Source organism: Octopus sinensis, unplaced genomic scaffold (genome assembly GCF_006345805.1).
Source record: "Octopus sinensis unplaced genomic scaffold, ASM634580v1 Contig07321, whole genome shotgun sequence".
NCBI classification, from domain to species: Eukaryota; Metazoa; Mollusca; class Cephalopoda; order Octopoda; family Octopodidae; genus Octopus; species Octopus sinensis.
In genome coordinates this window covers 233548-247500 of record NW_021830031.1, presented here as the reverse complement: position 1 = coordinate 247500, position 13953 = coordinate 233548, and the positions used below count along the sequence as shown (strand labels likewise).

The 13953-nt window shown below is 37.6% G+C and overlaps 1 protein-coding gene across 1 annotated transcript in view; it reads left to right on the top strand.

Moving 5' to 3' along the window:
- The first annotated feature begins 4604 nt into the window (after positions 1–4604).
- The window catches only part of LOC115227831 (snRNA-activating protein complex subunit 3), a 28196-nt gene continuing 18847 nt past the window's right edge, over positions 4605–13953 (top strand). The window contains exon 1 of the mRNA XM_036498757.1: positions 4605–4609. The gene's annotated coding sequence lies outside the window, so the exon portion shown is untranslated. The remainder of the gene's footprint in view (positions 4610–13953) is intronic.

The window sequence follows — 13953 nt, the reverse complement described above, 5'->3', positions numbered from 1 at the left end:
AACCTAGTTCATCAGATCAACTCTCTCTCTCCCTCTCTCTCTCTCTCTCCCTTTCTCTCTCACACACACACACACACACACACACACACGCACTCACACTCGCTCGCACACACTCACTCACTCACGCACACACACACATACAAATACACACACACGCATAACAGTTTAAGAAATAGTTCCAACGAAATGTCTTGAGTGCTATTTTGGTTCGTTTGTTCACACACATGTATATATAAACACGTGCGTGTGTGTGTTGGTGTATGTGTTTGAACGCGCGTGCGCGTGTGTATTTGAGTATGTATATATATATACGTTTGTATATATATATGTGTGTATTTATATGTATGCATATGTATACACACACAGACACACGCGCGCACACACACGCACACACACACAGACACACAGACACACACACAGACACACAGACACACACACACACAACACACACACACACACACACACACACACACACACACACACACACACACACACACACACACATATATATATATATATATAAGCTCTGATTGTAATTAGATTAAGAAGAAATTAACACAAATAATAATTGCCTTAATCAATAATATTCTGCTTCAGTATCATTCTCCTTCGATGAATCTCTCAAATAATTTATAACTAATTACCTATTGATCCAATTTTCATTAAAACTTCAAATGGTAATTTACAATTAGACCGGCACCATGTTTTTCTTGAATTTTGCTTTTGTCCATTTTATTTTTGTATTTGGAGCTTCTCTTACAATTTTATTTTTTATGCCTAAACGACTACAATTATCTGATTTATTAAACTTCACACAGCTAAATAATCTTTCTACATCAGCATTTGCCGGTTGTTATATGAGAAATTCAGAGATATATTTGTCTAGCAAGCGAGTTGATTTGAGACCGCCTGTTGAAAGTAAAACAATTACAGCACGAAAGGCACATATTAAACCATTCAGAAACACACAAAAACCGTTAACTTCACAATAAATATTCTACGGCCAGGTTACTCGCCGCTGAGGCGAAGTTGATTGATGTCAGTGACCAGGTTTCAGATAGCGCGACGAAAATTTTGACACTAGAAAGTAAACGCTTATGAGAAGTTAACAATTTTTGGTTTTGAATGGTTAATATGGGCATGAAAGACACATTAAGCCATTCAGAAACACTCAAAAACCGTTTAACTTCGCGCTAGATACTAGCTGTTGTACCCGGCGTTGCTCGGGTATGCTCTGTTAAGGATAAGCCTATGCCGTTGTAAATGTTGCTAGATGAAATTTCTTTCTGAATCTTACGGATGACGTCATGTTCGAGGTACTTTAGCAGAGATACCCGATAATACCCAGATTGATTAGAGTGTAGTTCAATTGCACGCAAAATGTCTATTAATTTTGGAATATTCCCCTGCTCACGCACAATTATCGATTTTTTTGTCAACTCCACATGCCGCGTTCAACTTATGGATATGCACTGTAATCACGTGTAACTTATCTTCAAAATCGATAGAATAGTCTCTGAAAAAAGCTGATACACGCTTGTATCCTTCCAATTCCTCTGGAATTAAACTGAAACCCTTACCATCTCCCCTACCACAATTTTTACCTAAATCTCAAATTTCGTTAAAATCGGATGAAATATATAAAAGTTACGACCAAAAATAAAATCCCCATGGGTATTTGCACACAAAAAGGATATTGATTTTATAAAACCGCTGGTCAGGCGCAATTATCGATTTTTTGTCAACGCCATATACTGACATCAACTCACTGCCATGAGCCTCGCTCATTCATCGATTTTCATCAAAATCGGACAAAAAATGCAAAAGCTGCATCGTTATAGGAATTCCCATTCAAACGCCCGATTGAACTCACAAAAATCGATGCCAACTAAGCATTATCGAGTTTCCGAAAAATTCCGGCCTTATTTGAACTTCAGGGCATGTGATCTACCTACGTGCTAAAAATCATTAAAATCGGTTGGCCGGCATGGGGCGGGTGTTACAGTAACTCCAAAACACACACAGACAGATACCATTACACATTTATGTATATAGATTTATTAATTCGTGTCAAAATTTTCGTCGACCCAACTGTCAGTGACCAGGTTGCTGATAGTGAGACGAAAATTTTGTTTATGGAAATTTAACAATTATTGTGTGTATTTAAACGGCTAAAATGTACCTTCCACGTTTCGATATGAACAATATTAGAGCTTTACTTCTCAGATGAAGGGTAACTTTCGAAGTATATATTTTTACCAATATTAGTAATAACAGGAAGTATGCCGTACATACAATAATCATAATTCAGCTTTTATAAATTTCTTGCTGTTTATACGAAATGATGAAATGAATATTCAATTGCATGTACCGGATTTTCTTTCAGTCAGACGCTTGTTCGCAACATCAGTGAATGTTTGTGTCTGTATAAATATATGAATGCGCGCGCGTGTGTGTATTTGTGCATGTATGTCATTACTCAGTTTATTTCAAGATTTCTTGCCAATAGAGAAAGAGCCGGTTTCTAACCTAGATCCAAAGCTCCTTCATTGGAATTTCAGTATCAACAACAGGGTGTTTTTGTATGTATGTATGTATGTATGTATGTATGTATGTATGTATGTATGTATGCATGCATGCATGTATGTATGAATGTATGTATGTGTGTATGTATGTATTTTTGTATGTATGTGCAAATTTGTATGTTTTATTTATGTATTCTCATGCATATAGTTGCATATCTAGATATGTTCATATATATTTAAATGATAAACTTCTGAAAAGTTTTACAGACATTTACAGTTCCAGTGATGGATTGGATCTGTAGTCTTCGAAATGGCTTTTTCCTTTGTTGTTTCAAGAATTCTACTTTCTCAAGATTGGTGTTTAGGTAGTGTGTCACATATCCCAGAGCTCCAATAATTACAGGTATAAACCTGAACTTGTAATTTGGATAGAATAACTGCAGATTTCTCAATAGTTCAGCTTAGGTGTTCTCTTTTTCAATGATCTTCAGCTTTGGTTTAACATCAGCCGGGCAGCTAATTTCCACAATCGTACACAGCTTTCTCTTCTCTGTCTCAGATCATTATATCAGGTCTGTTGTGCTTACATTTTATTGAAGTCTTCACTGGTATATTCCACCAGCATTCCTTTTTATCATGAGTGGTCATGGCTTCTACCATATTGTAGGTTCTTATTTCTTTGTCCTCGGGATTAGCCTTCAGACGGATTTCATTATAGAGTGTCCTAGCAACATCATGTCTCATCGGTAGATAATACCAGGATGACATTTTCTGACAACTGCTTATGATGCGAATGATATCTTCAGTGTGAACTCCACAAAGTCTGAATCGGTTGTCACATTTTATGGCTTTTATAACGACTTTAACACATTAGCTCTGTAAATATGAAACTGTTACCTTCAGATATTATTGAATAAAATTTAAAAAACCACGAATACATTCATTCTTAATACATTCCGGTAGATTCGAACGTAAATGTGCAAATCGCTGTTGTATTTTGCCATAGGAGAATATATCCTTATTTCACATTTGCATAACCTATTTCTTTACTACCCACAAGGGGCTGAACACAAAGAGGACAAACAAAGACAAACGAATTAAGTACTTATTTAATCGACCCTGAAAGGATGAAAGGCAAAGTCGACCTCGGCGGAATTTGAACTCAGAACGTAACGACAGACGAAATACTGCTAAGCATTTCGCCCGGCGTGCTAACGTTTCTGCTAGCCCGCCGCCTTCGGAATTTGAACTCAGAACGTAGCAACAGACGAAATACCTGTTTCTTTACTAACCACAAGGGACTAAACACAGAGGGGACAAACAAGGAGAGACAAATGGATTAAGTCGATTACATCGATCCCAGTGCGTAACTGGTACTTAATTTATCGACCCCGAAAGGATGAAAGGCAAAGTCGACCTTGGCGGAATTTGAACTCAGAACGTAACGGCAGACGAAACACGGCTACGCATTTCGCCCGGGGTGCTAACGATTCTGCCAGCTAGCATTTGCATAACCCCTCCCACACATACTTTGTTATTTACTTCCTCTACTTCTTCTCCTCTCTCTTTATCTGATTTTTTCTCTCTCATCTTGTGTGCGAGGAAGGCGACTTTTTACTCATTGCGTGCCACCAAGCCTAGTACGTGCACTCATCATGCACATTTTATGTTAACACACATACACTCTCTATTCCTCTCCCTCCCTCTCTCTCTCTCTCTCTCTCTCTTCCTCTCTCTTCCTCTCTCTATATGATTTACAGTGTGATTGGAGAAATCAACTAATCAAACAATAAACCAATCGACCAACCAACCAACCAACCAACCGACATTTTATAGCAACTATTCTTTTGCAGAGATTAAAGCTAACTTTGATAATAGATTTTCGAATAATCGAATCCCTGAACGTTTCAATCCAGAAAGCAATTGTGTCTGAAACTTGTGCCTGTTGCACAGATTTTTTAATCCTTCCATTAAAAACCAGTTTATGACAGAACCTGAAATAGAATATGGAATACAGAATTTACTTTAAAAAATACTATAAAGTATAAAGCCGCTATCTGTGTATCACACTAAATGTATATACAGTGTTGAAAGTGACGAGGTTGTATTTTTTTTTTTAGAGGAAATCTCTTCATAGACATGTTCAAAACAATAAATATCTTTTTCTACTAAGGCACAAGGCTCGAAATTTTGGGGGAAGGGGCCCAGTCGATTAGATCGCCCCCAGTACGCAACTGGTACTTAATTTATCGACCTTGAACGGATAAAAGGCAAAGTCAACCTCGGCGGAATTAACTCTGAACACGAAGACAAACGAAATACTGCTAAGCATTTTACCCAGCATGCTAACGTTTCTACCAATTCATCGCCTCAAACAATAAACATCGGAGCGAGGCGAATAGTGTCGTTACGGTGACTCACAAGAACGACAGATGTCTTTCGGTCCCCTTAGGGATTTCGAATGCCGTGCATCCGTTTGCCACTTAGACGAAAATCATGCGGGCTTCGATATATAGAAAAATAATACGTTCGCTGATATTGCAGTAAGCTGGTCGGGCTGTATAAAAATAAACTCGGCGAACGGAATAGGAATTTAAATAAAATCTCCATCTTTGAGTCATACTAAATGTGTATACACGGTTGAATGGCATGCTGCTGCAGGTTTTGTCTGAGAGAAAGGCATATGGTGATTGACAAAGTCACAGAGTGTGACGAAAAGACTTTAACAGGCTAATCTATTAACCAACTGATCAACTGATTTATTATCTAATTGGGTTATAAAATTGAAGTGAAACATAATCAGTGTGTGTTTGCTTGTTGGCAGTAAGACCCACCCAAAATACAACAATAACATGTAAAATGTCATAACAAAAGATCCCTTTAATTGTGTTAACGATTTAAATCCAATGTCTTTGATGATTAAAAGTAAGGTCGGTGTTTTTGGTGCTCAGATACATAATCAAGATATTTTTATCAGAATATCTTCATGTTTTATCATTATTTTGTTCAGTCATTACACTGCGGCCATGCTTGGGCACCGTTTTCAAAGGTTCTTTTAGCCAATCAAATCACCACCAGTAATTTTTTTTTAGTCTGCTCCTTGTTCTATTGGTCTCTTTTGAGGAAACGATTACATTGCAGGAACATAAACAAACCAACTTCGGTTATGAAGTGTTGGTGGCGTCAAACACAGATACATACATGCATGCATGCATGTATGTATGTATGTATGTATGTATGTATGTATGTATGTATGTATGTATGTATGTATGTATGTATGTATGTATGTATGTATGGTCGGGTTCATTCTTAGTATTAATGTTTCTGAGAGCAGTCGAGTTTATTTCAGATATTCTCATTTTAAAAATCATCTCCGGCTAATCGTTGAAAGACGTTGGTGTTGCTTTGGCGGAGGTTTGCGCTCTCTGAGTGCTCTTGTTATTATTATTATTATTATTATTATTATTGAGTGAGAGAGCAGTGCATGCCATCAAAGTGACACTGGGGTAAAATATACGAAGCCCAGTATACCCATCATGACTACCCGTCTGATAAAGGTACACCAGGCACATTCATCACAACCATATGTGCACGACATGGTGATCTCATATCAATTATTATTATTATAATTATTATTACTATTACCTCCGCCTTCGCTAAGGCGGAGGTATTGTTTTCAGTTGTGTTTGCTTGTCCGTGGACAAGATATCTTAAGAACCACTGGATGGATTCGGATGAAGCTTTCAGGGATATTTAACCTTGTGACTGGCACGAACTGATTAGATTTTAAGATCGATCCAGTATCGAACAAAGATTCTAGATTATTTTCCCGTTTTTTGTTTGTTTGTTTGTTTTTGTTTTTGTTTTTTTTTTTGCTTTTTGCTTAATTTTTGAGAGCGGTCAGGTTCATTTTCAGTATTCTCATTTGTGAGAGCAGTCGAATTTATTTCAGATATTCTCATTTTAGAAATCATCTCTGGCTAATCGTTGAGAAGACGTTGATGTTGCCTTGGCGGAGGTTTGCGCTCTCTGAGTGCTCTTGTACACGAGGCTCCGGCAGGGATGGTGGTGATCCCTGCTGTACTCTTTCACCACAACTTTCTCTCACTCTTACTTCCTGTTTCTGTTGTACCTGTATTTCAAGGAGCCGGCCTTGTCACTCTCTGTGTCACGCTGAATATCCCCGAGAACTACGTTAAGGGTACACGTGTCTGTGGAGTGCTCAGCCACTTACACGTTAATTTCACGAGCAAGCTGTTCCGTTGATCGGATCAACCGGAACCCTCATCGTCGTAACCGACGAAGTGCTTCCACCACTCTTGTTTTATTAGTTAGTTTGATGAAGACGGTAGATTAAGAGAATCGTTAAACCATCGAACAAATCGCATCGCAAATATTTCTTCCAGTTCGTTACGTTCCGAGTTCAAAGCCTGCTGAAGTGGACTTAACCTTTTATCTTTGTGGGGAAGATAAACCAAATACTATCCTAGTACTTAGATCAATGGTATCATCAGGGTTATCTTAAAGTATGGGCACACTAAGAGGTTTCTCGGGAGCCCTATGGGTTAAGGGGCCTAATACTTAATCTATGTGGGAGAAGGCGCGTGGCTGAGTGTTTAGGACATTCGGCTCACGATCGCAGGGTCGGGAGTTCAATTCCCGGCAACGCGTTGCCCTCCTTGAGCAAGACACTTTATTTCACATTGCTCCAGTCCACTCAGCTGGCAAAAATAAGTTGTACCTATATTTCAAAGGGGCCAGCCTTGTCATATTCTGTGTCACGCTGAATCTCCCTGAGAACTAAGTTAGGGGCATTTGTGTCTGTAGAGCACTCAGCCACTTGCACGTTAATTTTAAGAGCAGGCAGTTACTCTATCCAGATTACAAGTTCAGGCTTATACCTGTAATTATTGGAGCCCTGTGATATATAACACACTGAGAAATTAGGCTTCTTTACTGGAACTGTAAAAATCTGTAAAACTTTCCAGAAGTTTATCATTTAAATATATATGAGCTTATATAGATATGTAACTATATGCATGAGAATACATACATACATTCATTCATTCATACATACATGCATGCATGCATACACACATACATACATACATATATACATACATACATACATACATACATACATACATACATACATACATACATACATACATACATATATAAATACACACATACATACATATACGTTTATTATAGCTGCAAAAATCTTCACCATTCATTGATCAGTATCCATCATAACTGTCCGATGAACGGGAACGTGAAACTCTGAGCAACACTTCGTGAAGATTTTTGCAGCTATAATAAAAGTGTATGTATGTGTGTATGTGTTCTCATGCATATAGTTACATATCTAGACATACTCATATATATTTAAATGATAAACTTCTGGAAAGTTTTACAGATTTTTACAGTTCCAGTGATGGATTGGATCTGTAGTCTTCGAATTAGCTTCCTCCTTTCTGGTTTTGAGAAGCCTAATTTCTCAAGACTGGTATTTAGGCAGTGTGTTACATATCTCAGGGCTCCAATAATTACAGGTATAAACCTGAACTTGTAATCTGTATAGATTAACTGCAGATTTATCAATAGTTCAGTTTAGTGTTCTCTTTTTCATTGATCTTCAGCTTTATATTAACATCCGCTGGGCAGTTAATTTCCACAACCGTACACAGTTTCTTTTCTCTATCCCAAATCATTATATCAGGTCTGTTGTGCTTACATTTTATTGAGGTCTTCACTGGAACATTCCACCAGTACCCTTTTTTTTATTGTGTGGAAATGGCTTCTACCATACTGTCGGTTCTTATTTCTTTGTCCCCGGGATTATCCTTCGGACGGATTTCATTACAGGGTGTCCTTGCTACATCATGTCTCATCGGTAGATAATACCGTGATGTCATTTTCTGACAACTGCTTATGATGTAAGTCTGTATCGGTTGTCACATTTGTGTGTGTGTGTGTGTGGTGTGTGTGTGTGTGTGTGTGTGTGTGTGTGTATGTATGAATGTATGTATGTATGTATGCATTTAGGAGTACTCCGTCGGCTACGACGATGTGGCTCCCAGCTGATACAATCAACGGAACAGCTTGCTTGTGAAATTAACGTGCAAGTAGCTGAGCACTCCACAGACACGTGTACCCTTAACATAGTTCTCAGGGAGATTCAGCGTGACATAGTGAGTGACATAGTGAAATACAGGTACTACTCATTTTTACCAGCCGAGTGGACTGGAGCAATGTGAAATAAAGTGTCTTGCTCAAGGACGCAACGCGTCGCCAGGAATTGAACTCACGACCTTACGATCGGGGGCGGAATGCCCTAACCACTAAGCCACGCACCTTCACATGTATGTATGTATGTATATATGTATGTTTATAACTTATGTGATTTTCTTCATTAGTGCTTTTCTCAGTACTTTTAAAACTTCATTAAGCGTTTCCTAGGCGAGTAGGTGCTAATAAGTTCCTGGTTTTAAGGGTGTTGCGAAAAGCCTGGTTGGAGGCCCAACCTTCCCAGTATTTTTTTTTTTTTACAGGGTTTAGAAAAACGTAGTGACCCCTGCAATAAGTGTGTGAAACTGAGAGGGGAATATGTTGAATAAAACCATAATTAACTGATCCTCCAGTATTTTCGTTGTATGTATGTAGGAGTACTCCGTCGGTTACGAGGATGTGGGTCCCAACTGATACAATCAACGGAACAGCTTCCCCGTGAAATTAACGTGCAAGCAGCTGAGCACTCCACAGACACGTGTACCCTTAACATACATACATACAAGACAAGACAAAAATGTGACAACCGATGCAGACTCACATCATAAGCAGTTGTCAGAAAATGACATCACGGTATTATCTACCGATGAGACATAATGCTGTAGCAAGGACACTATGTAATGAAATCCGTCTGAAGGATAATCCCGGGGACAAAGAAATAAGAACCGACAGTATGGTAGAAGCCATTGCCACACAATAAAAAAAAGGATACTGGCGGAATGTCCCAGTGAAGACCTCAATAAAATGTAAGCACAACAGACCTGATATAATGATTTGGGATAGAGAAAAGAAACTGTGTACGGTTGTGGAAATTAACTGCCCAGCGGATGTTAATATCTTTGTGTGTGTTATTTTCTTTAAGATTTATCAAAGTTCTTCATTTTGGGATTGAAGCCGGTCGCTAACGAAGTGAGAAGACCTTTTTGAGCTAAGAGGGTTTACACAGTTTGTAAATATGTGGTTGGGTAGTTGTGTGCATATATGTAGGTGTTTGCAGCTGTACTTACAGTGTGTGAACATGTCTCTTTGGTACTTAGATATTTGTGTATGTATCTCTTTTACCTTTTATTCTTTTAACTGTTACAGTCGTTACGCAGTTGCCATACTGGGGCACCGCCTTGAAGGATTTTACTTGAACAAATCGACCCCAAGACTTTTTTTTTCTTCAAGCCTGGTACTTATTCTATCGGTCTCCTTTGCCGAACTGCTAAGTTACGGGGGTGTAAACACTCCGACACCGGTTACCAAGCGATTGGCGGTTGGAGGAACAAACAATGACACAAAACACCCCCACACACATAGATATATACATATGCATAAATATGCAACAAGCTTTTTTCAGTTTCCATCCACCGAATGCACTCACAAGACTGAGGCTGTAGTAGAAGACACTCGCACAAGGTACTACGCAGTGGGACTGAAGCCGGAACCATGTGAACCCGAAACAAGCTTCTTTATTTCATATAGATTCGCCATACGGGCATTACAGAGAGGGGGCAAACAAGGACAGACAAACATAAAGGGCGAAGAAGCTTTTACGCTTTAAAAATGTCAAATCAATCGGATGTAAAAAAAATGAATCGATGAAATATGCAATAAAAATTTTAAATTTTGAATAAGTCATCGCGTTCTGCAATGAGGAGCGTTGAGAAAAAGGCACCCGGCCATCTGGGTAGAAACTTTACTTCTTGACCCGACCTCACTTACCTGGTACCAATCGCACCCAGCTTCCTCGCCACAGGCTTCCATCTTTGACAGACACTTCTTCTCCAGCCTGATCTTACTACCGTGGTGGTAACTAAAAAAGTTAACCAACCCCTGACCAGAGACAAGGGTACCTGTCACTATACCTTTCACACGCGTCTTCCATACTGTTTCTTTCAGTATGGCTACTATGCAGACAAAACAAGCCTTCCTTTCCCTGTTAAGGAGAGGCGGTGGCACAATCTCGATGATAGATTCAGCTGATAGCTGTACTCTTCCCATCACTGACAACAGTTGTTCGTCAAAAGCCATCAGTCCCCTGAAACAAGCTTTTTACCACACAACTACGCCTGTGTCTGCACGTTAGTCATTCGGTTTTATTTCAAGATTTCTCGCAAATAGAGAAAGAGCCGGTTTCTAACCTAGATCCAAGGCTCCTTCATGGGAATTTCAACAACATCAATAGGGTATTATTTGTGCATGTTAGTGTGTATATGTGCAGTATTTGGAGTTAATGTCTGTGCAGATTTGTACGTTTTGTCTTGCGTCTCGGATGCTCCTTTGTACTTAAATGTTCGTGTGTAATCCCCCCCAAATAAATTTAAACCAATTAACAGCGAAATTAATTTTTTACTGTTTTTTATATTATTTTGCTGCCCCTGCTACGAAAAAGGGACATTACTGACAAGTAATAAAATGATGAAATGCTAGAGTTGTTTCCCCTGGAATATGGCTACTTCAATTTTTATGGGTGATTATTTTATTTTGTTTTTCCTGTTAGTTTTTTGATGTGGATAAAACAAAACTGAAAATCGATAAGGAGTTTCAGGTTCGATAATCAAGACAACATGATCATAATTTTAACCTTATGTTCAAATAATTTCACTTCAACGAAAGCACAGTACCAAAGAAGGGCATTTGAACACCACAATTACTATATTCCTTTTCCAGAAAATTAAATAACGGCATTTTTATTATCTTTTGTTGTTGTTGTTTTTTTACTAGTTTCAGTCATTGGACTGCGGCCATGCTAGAGCTCTGCCTTGGAGAGTTTAGTCTCTTTTTTTTTTAATTGTTATGCGATTCTATCAGAATCTTTGGAACTTTTCGGTTTGAACGGCAGTTTTTAAAAATAATTTCCACGTAACTAAACACTTTTAAACTTCGTATACTGGTAGAATGTGTTTACAAAACATCTTTTTCTCTTGGCTTTATTGAGAAAATTCTATAGTTTGTAAGATATTTGTTGTTTTTTTCTTCAATTTCTGCAATTTCAACCAATCAATGACGTCTATTGAGGTAAAAAAACAACATTCTGTGCCGTATGAATATGTCCCTCGTTTAAGAAACAGATTGGGTTTATTTACATTTGTGAAGAAAAAAAGATACCCTTCCCCCAACCCCTAACCCTAAAAATAGATTGAAATGCAATAGATCGATACTAGGGTCATAATTATGTGTGACAATTTCATATGACACCGCTAGAAAAAACTGCCGTTCAAACCGAAAAGATCCGAATCTTTTATCGAAATACTAGGTTACAATGACGTAAACAAACCAGCAGTGGTTGTCAAACAGTGCGATGATCTGGTTTCAGCTGCCATGACAATCACCTTCAATGGCTCTCTTCGGTTGACTTGGTTCCAGGCCTATCTTCTGCAGAAAATAGGGCACGAATCTCGCACACAAAGATCTTCCTGTAGAAATAAAAGTTTGAAAAGAGGGGAAAAACTTCAACCCTCCACCATTCAGAAATAAATCACTGAAATACTATGCAGCATCGAAACATGAAATATTTTAAGCTGACCGAATTCAAATATGGCGCCATGCTTAACCCTATCAAGTGTCAGTGAATAATTGTATAAAACATTATTTTTCCCACCTTCACAACACAGTTTCGTTTTTGTTTTATTTTTTTTTTTTTTTTTCTGTTCTATCTTTGGCAAAACTTCCGCCCCCCCCCCAAAAAAAAAAACTACCCTTTAAAAATATTTATTTTTCTTTTTCGATACAAACTCACCTTTTCGGCTACGGGGAATACGAATCTGCAAAAAAAAAAAAAAAACTGGTAAAAAATCGGTATTTTTAAATTCCCACCCCCATTTCCTTCATTTTTTACTTTTTTTCAAATTTTTTTTTTTTTTTTTAAATATGCGGAAAAATACGGAGATTATGATTCTGAAAAAAATTCAAAAAATCTTTGTTAAATTTTTATTTTTAAGAATTTTTTTTTTTTTCTAAATATACGGAAAATTTCAAAACATCTCAGTAGTTACGGTTAGCGTTACAGTTAGGGTTAGGGTTAGTGTTAGGGTTAGGGTTTTAGAATTTTAGGGTTAGGGTAAGGGTGGGGGAAAAAGTCAAAATTGAAGAATCTGATGGAGGAAAAAGGAGGAAATTTTAACAATGCCGACTTTTTGCAATTTTCCAGAACCTCCGTATCCGAAAAAAAAAAATTCTTTTTCGCAAAAAAAAATTTTTAATAAAACAAATTTCCGAGAAAATGGGTGGGGCGGGCGGAAGTTTTTCCCCATCTTTTGTAGGAAGATCTATTTCAATTTCCAACATTCTCAACAACTTTAGTTTCCACTATGAAAACTATCCTATTTTTCACATGTATAATTTCTGTTCGTCCCTACACCGTTTTGTAACCGGTGCTGTTTTGTTTATGTCCCCGTAATTTAGCAATCCGGCAAAAGAGACCAAGTATTAGAATCGATTTATTCGTCCAAAATCTTTAAAGGCGGTGCCACAGCATGACCGCAATCCAATGAATGAAACAAGTAAAAGAATAATAAATATATATATAAATATATATATATATATATATGAATAATTTCATCGTCAAAATTCAACGATAAACACAAATATCAAGATATTTTCTTTCGTAGTTAAAATTATTTGATTAACTTTCGAGACTGTCTATTGCACAAATAAGTCGTTGGCGGGAAGATTGTTTAGGCGACGACGACAATGCATTTTATGATAAGTGAGGAATATTGAAGTGTATGAGCACCAAAAAAGACTCCGTACTAGATTTCCTCTTTCTTAAACTATTATGGGAAACAAATTTTTTTAAATAAATATTATAATCGTTACGGAATACATGTATTGGTTAATGTTTACTTTAACACCCGGCCACCAAAACAAAGAAAAAGTGTTGTAAGTGTAAAAAGATGTGTATTAAACTAATATGAAAGCAAAAATTTGCGCCAACGAATCGGGAGGTGGAGAGAGGACTTTCGGAAACTTCACAAGATCCGATTTTTTCTCCTCATATCTCTTAATAAAATGGGTATCTTTTAATGAAATTCTATATAAATACCTTTCAAACGGCATAGATTACAATTATAAAGAAGAATTTTTTTTCCGAGGGAATGGGGAGAGGGCTTTCAAAGAGAAAGAAATACATAAATTATGTTTTTTGCTTGAG